The sequence below is a fragment of the Arachis ipaensis genome, chromosome B9 (genome assembly GCF_059453495.1).
Source record: "Arachis ipaensis isolate K30076 ecotype BB chromosome B9, ASM5945349v1, whole genome shotgun sequence".
Classification (NCBI taxonomy): Eukaryota; Viridiplantae; Streptophyta; class Magnoliopsida; order Fabales; family Fabaceae; genus Arachis; species Arachis ipaensis.
The window spans coordinates 31937864-31944788 of record NC_142444.1 but is presented as its reverse complement, the minus strand read 5'-3'; positions in this window follow the sequence as shown (position 1 = coordinate 31944788).

The window sequence follows — 6925 nt, the reverse complement described above, 5'->3', positions numbered from 1 at the left end:
AAAGAACACGGATGCTACACCGACCTCCCCGAAGGACGCGCACCACTCCTAGGGAGACAAGCAACCCCAGAGCACATAAATCTTAGATGCCATCTGTGAACAGTAGGATCGCCTCAAACAGCTTGAGCAAGAAGCCAAACAACAACGAAAAGTCGAGCGAGATCCCCGGAGAGAAACAAGACAGCGACGGGAACTGGAAGAAAAACTCCTAAAACTCGAAGCCGACCTGAAAGCTAAAACCACTCGATCCAACCGCGAAATTTGCCCCCACAAGGACCAAGACCCGTTCACGAAGGAAATCATGAAAGCTAAAGTCCCAAAAGACTTCAAAGCTCCCAACATGACCCCATATGACGGTACGTCCAACCCAAGTCATAACCTCAGCAACTTTAGGAGTTGGATGTACCTCACGGATGCCTCAGACGCAACTCGTTGCAAGGCCTTCCCGACCACCCTGACCAAAACGGCAATAAAGTGGTTCGATAGCTTGCCCCTGAGATCGATCACAAGCTTTGACGACCTCACCCAAAAATTCCTAGCCAGGTTCTCCATACAAAAAGACAAAGATAAACATGCTCCAAGCCTGCGAGGATCAAACAGGGAGACCAGAAAAGCCTCCGCAGCTACATGGAAATATTCAATAAAGCATGCCTCGACATACATGACCTCCCCACAGAAGCAGCCCTCATAGGACTCATCAACGATCTATGTTAGGGGCCCTTCAGCCACTCCATATCCAAGAAACACCCCACATCCCTGAATGAGGTGAAAGAACGGGCTGAGAAATATATCAACATAGAGAAAAACTCCTGATTAGGAGAAACCTCCAAAACTAGGTTCTCCTACCCATCTCGGGACAAAGATAAGGAGTCAAAGAAAAAGGAAGATCAATCCACAGAGAGGCCCAGGAAATATTACAACTATACCCCTCTTTGGGTATCCTTAGTGGACGTCTACCGGGAAATATGCAACACAGAAAAGATCCCACCTCCTCGCCTAATTAAACACAAAAGGGGAATAAGTCAGACCGAATACTGCGAATACCACAGGATCTACGGACACCCCACTAATGAGCGCTACGACTTAAAAAATGTCATAGAAAAACTGGCCCGAGAAGAAAGACTAGATCGATTCCTAGCCAACAGAATGGATGAGCCAAAAAAGAGAAGGAGGGATGAAGAGAGCAGACGCACGTTTATATGATCAATGGAGGATTTGCAGGAGGCGGAATCTCCAAATCATCCCACAAAAGACACATTAAAGAAGTATACCATGTCGGAGAAGGGGATAGGTCACCAAAGAAGACGCCGCGGGCATCATCCCTGGGCATGATGATCCCGTGGTCATTACCATCATACTAGCTAATGCCAACCTCCACCGAACACTAGTTGATCAGGGAAGCTCCGCAGACATCCTATTCAAATCCGCCTTCGACAAGCTCGGACTACAAGAAAAGGAGCTCAGAGCATATCCCAACAGCCTGTTCGGGCTAGGAGACGCTCCGATCCAGCACTTCGGGTACATCCCACTACACATGACCTGCGGAAAGAGAACTCGGTCCAGAACACTAAGCATAGACTACATCGTGGTTAACGTGAACTCCGCATACAATGCCCTTATAGGTCGGACGACCCTAAATCAGCTCGCCGCAGTAGTCTCCACTCCACACCTATGCATGAAGTTCCTAACTCCGGAAGGGATAGCCACCATAAAAGTAGACCAAAAGCTCGTGCGACACTGTTATAACGAAAGCCTGAGCCATAAAGGCGACCCCAGAGGAAATGAAGCCAATACTATTGAACTCGAGGGAACCCGGGCTCGAGAAGAATTTCGTCCTCAACCAGAAGGCAAGATCGAAGAGGTCCAAATCGGTGACACCAGAGATAAAACAACAAAAATATGTGCAAACCTAAAAGAAGACCTAAAGGAGCTACTAATAAAAGTCCTAAGGGACAACTCCAACCTCTTCGCATGGAAAGCCGCAGACATGCCCGGCATAAATCTTGGATTAATGTGCCACAAACTAGCAGTGTACCCCGGATCTCGACCAGTGCAACTAAAGTGCAGAAAGCTCGGCCCGGAAAGTTCACAAGTCGTGGAGGAACAAGTACAGGCCTTATTAGAGCAGGGTTCATAAGGGAGGTCAAATACCCACTATGGATGGCCAAAGTCATACTGGTCAAAAAGCCAAATGGAAAGTGGCGGATGTGTGTCGACTACACCGATCTCAACAAAGCCTGCCCAAAAGATCCCTACCCCCTCCCAAATATCGACACCCTAGTCGACGTCTCTTCGGGATACAAGTACTTCTCCTTCATGGACTCCTATTCGGGGTACAACCAGATCCCATTGCATTAACCCGATTAAGAGAAGACCTCGTTCCTAACCCCGAAAGCAAACTACTGCTACATAGTAATGCCGTTCGGACTCAAGAACATGGGGGCTACATATCAGAGGTTGATGAAAAAAGTATTCGCCGACCACATCGGAAAGCTGATGGAAGTCTATGTAGACGACATGCTGGTAAAAACCCAAAGAGAAGAAATGCTACTACCCGACCACGCTGAAGTATTCGGCACCATAAGAAAGCATGTAATGAGACTAAATCCCACAAAATGCACTTTCGCAGTAGAAGCTGGCAAATTCGTAGGGTTCATGCTCACCCAGAGAGGGATTGAGGCAAACCCAGACAAATGCCAAGCTATACTCAACATGAAAAGCCCGACCTGCGTCAAGGAGGTACAGCAGATGAATGGAAGACTAGTAGCACTGTCTAGGTTCCTAGCGGGATTGGCCTTAAGATCTCTCCCTTTCTATGCAACCCTAAGGAAAAAAAATAGGTTCGAATGGACCGCAGAATGCGAACATGCCTTCCAAGATTTCAAAACATCCCTGGGGCAACCACGTATCCTGATCTGACCTCGACAAGGAGAAGAACTGATACTATACCTCACCGTTGGAAGTCGGGTGATAGCGTCAGTGCTAGTCAGAGAGGACGACAACGGACAATGATGAGCGGATAATTTATACGCTTTTTGGCATTGTTTTTAGTATGTTTTTAGTATATTTTAGTTAGTTTTTATTATATTTTTATTAGTTTTTACTTAAAAATCACTCTTTTGGACTTTACTATGATTTTGTGTATTTTTCTGTGATTTCAGGTATTTTCTGGTTGAAATTGAGAGACCTGAGAAAAAATCTGATTCAGAGGCTGAAAAAGGACTGCAGATGCTGTTGGATTCTGACCTCCCTGCACACGAAGTGGATTTTCTGGAGCTACAGAACCCCAATTGGCATGCTCTCAATTGCGTTGAAAAGTAGACATCCTTGGCTTTCCAGCAATATATAATAGTTCATACTTTGCCCGAGATTTGATGGCCCAAACAGGCGTTCCAAGTCAGCTCAAGAATTCTGGCGTTTAACGCCAGAACTGGCACAAAAGCTGGAGTTAAACGCCCAAACTGGCACAAAAGCTGGCGTTTAACTCCAAGAAAAGTCTCTACACATGGAAGCTTCAAAGCTCAGCCCAAGAACACACCAAGTGGGCCCGGAAGTGGATTTCTGCATCATTTACTCATTTCTGTAAACCCTAGGTTACTAGTTTTCTATAAATAGGACCTTTTACTATTGTATTTTCATCTTCGGATCAGTCTTGGTTCTTCTGGTTCCCCCTCTGGGGCCGAAGCCAATGAACACCATTATCACTTATGTATTTTCAATGGTGGAGTTTCTACACATCATAGATTAAGGTGTGGAGCTCTGCTGTTCTTCATGAATTAATGTAATTACTATTGTTCTTCAATTCAATTCACTCCTACTTCTTCTCTAAGATATTAATTCGTTCTTCAACTTGATGAATGTGATGATCCGTGACACTCATCATCATTCTCACCTATGAATACGTGACTGACAACCACCTCTGTTCTATATGCAATCAAGCTTGAATGTGTATCTCTTAGCCTTCTGATTCATGACGCATGGGTGCCTCGCCTGACAACCGAGCTCTCCTTCCATGAAATCAGAGTCTTCGTGGTATAGGCGAGAATCAATTGGCAGCATTCTTGAGATCTGGAAAGTCTAAACCTTGTCTGTGGTATTCCGAGTAGGATCTGGGAAGGGATGACTGTGATGAGCTTCAAACTCGCGAGTGTGGGGCGTGTGACAGACGCAAAAGGATCAATAGATCCTATTCCGACATGATCGAGAACCAACAGCTGATTAGCCGATGTGGTGACAGCGCATCAGGACCATTTTCACTGAGAGGACGGGAGGTAGCCATTGACAACGGTGAAACCTAACATAAGCTTGCCATGGAAGGGAGTATGAATGATTGGATGAAGACAATAGGAAAGCAGAAGTTCAAGAGGAACAAGCATCTTCATACGCTTATCTGAAATTCTCACCAATGAATTACATAAGTATCTCTATCCTATTTTATATTTTACTTATATTTTAATTATCAATTCTCCACAATCATTTGAATCCGCCTGACTGAGATTTACAAGATGACCATAGCTTGCTTCAAGCCGACAACCTCCGTGGGATCGACCCTTACTCACGTAAGGTATTACTTGGATGACCCAGTGCACTTGCTGGTTAGTTGTGCGGAATTGTGACAAAGTGTGATTCACGTTTGAGAGCTCCAAGTCTTTGGCGCCATTGTTGATGATCACAATTTCGTGCACCAAGTTTTTGGCGCCGTTGCCGGGGATTGTTCGAGTTTGGACAATTGACGGTTCATCTTGTTGCTTAGATTAGGTAACTTTACTATTTATTTTCAAAATTTTTTTTAAAAAAAATACAAAAAAAATTTTCTATTTTGTTCTTCAGAATTTTTAAGAATGAATTCTAGAGTTTCATGATAATTTGTTGAAGTCTGGCTGGCTGTAAAGCCATGTCTAAACTTTTGGACCGAAGTTTCAAATTATCATCACAAGAGCTTGTTGATTTTTATCAATTTTGCTGTTGAAAGCAATGATCTGCTAAAGCTTGGCTGGCCATTGGCCATGTCTAGTGTTTTGGACCGGAGCTTTCACTGAAAGCTTGGCTGCCTAGTAAGCCATGTCTAATTCCTAGACCGGAGTCTTAGACTAACATTGCAATGATTCCTGGATTTCTTATTAAAAATTTTGAATCCCTTTATTCTCTTTCTCCCTCAATTTTCGAAAAATCACAAAAAAAATTTTAAAATCATAAAAACAAAAAAATAATTTTATGTCTCTTGTTTGAGTCTAGTGTCTAATTTTAAGTTTGGTGTCAATTGCATGTTTCTATTTTTCTTGCCTTTTTCGAAAAATTCATGCATATGTTCTTCATTGATCTTCAAGTTGTTCTTGATGATTTTATTGGCTCTGATCTTTAAATTCTCTTGTTTTATGTGTTTTGTGGTTTCTCATATGTATTCTCAATTTATTAGTGTCTCTTATAAGAAAATTTTTAAGTTTGGTGTCCTGCATGCATTGTTTGTTTGATTTGAGTTTCCTAAGATTAGTTGTATTTTGATTGTTTCTCATCATTAAAAAATTCAAAAATATTTTTAAAATTGTGTCTTTTGAAGTCAATAATACAGAGAATTGAAGATTCAGAACATTCAGCAGAGGAATTACACAGAAAAAGCTGGGCGTACAAAACGCCCAGTGAAGAAGGAAAACTGGCGTTTAAACGCCAGCCAGGGTACCTGGCTGGGCGTTAAACGCCCAAAAAGGTAGGATTTTGGGCGTTAAACGCCAAAATGGATACCATTCTGGGCGTTTAACGCCAGAAGGACACTAGAGGGAAGATTTTGTTTTTAATTCAAATCTTTTTCAAATCTTCATAATTTTTCAAAATCAAATCTTTCTCAAATCATATCTTTTCAATTATATCTCTTTCAAAATCAATTTCTTTCCATTTTATAATTTTTACTATTTTCAAAAATCCTTGCAACAATTAATGATTTAATTCAAAATTTTCAAGTTGTTACTTGCCTATTAAGAAAGGATCAAATTTTAAATTCTCGAATCATATCTTCTAATTTCTTGTTAGTCAAGTAATCAACTTTAATTTTAAAACCTTTTATTTTTGTTTCTCAATCACATCTTCTCAATCATATCTTTTCAAACACATCTTTTTCATAAATGATTTTCAATCATATCTTTTTTTATTTCTAATTTCAAAATCTTTTTCAAAAATCACTTAATTTCTTTCCCAATCTTAATTTTCGAAAATCTCAATCAAATTTTCAAACTTCTTTTTATTATTTCAAAATCTTTTTAAGTTAATTTCGAAAATTCTTCCCCTCTTCTCACATCCTTCTATTTAAAGGACTAACACTCCTCCATTATCAACAACTCGAACTATGTCCCTCTTGATAAGTTCGAATTCTCTCTTCTCTACCTCCTCCTTCTATTCTTTTTTTTTCCTCTGACACATCAAGGAATCTCTATACTGTAACACAGAGGATTCCATACTTTCTTCTTCTCTTTCATATGAGCAGGAGCAAAGACAAAGGCATTCTTGTTAAAGCTGATTCTGAACCTGAAAGAACCTTGAAGAGAAAGCTAAGAGAAGCTAAAGTACAAATCTCTGTAGAGGGCCTAACAGAGCTTTTCAAAGAAGAAGAAGCCATGGTAGCCGAAAACAACAACAATGCCAACAATGCAAGGAAGGTGCTTGGTGACTTTACTGCACCTACTCCCGACTTCTATGGGAGAAGCATCTCAATCCCTGCCATTGGAGCAAACAACTTTGAGCTTAAGCCTCAATTAGTTTCTCTAATGCAACAAAATTGCAAGTTTCATGGACTTCCATTGGAGGATCCTCATCAGTTTTTAGCTGAATTCTTGTAAATCTGTGACACTGTCAAGACCAATGGGGTTGACCCTGAGGTCTACAGACTTATGCTTTTTCCCTTTGCTGTAAGAGACAGAGCTAAGATATTGTTGGA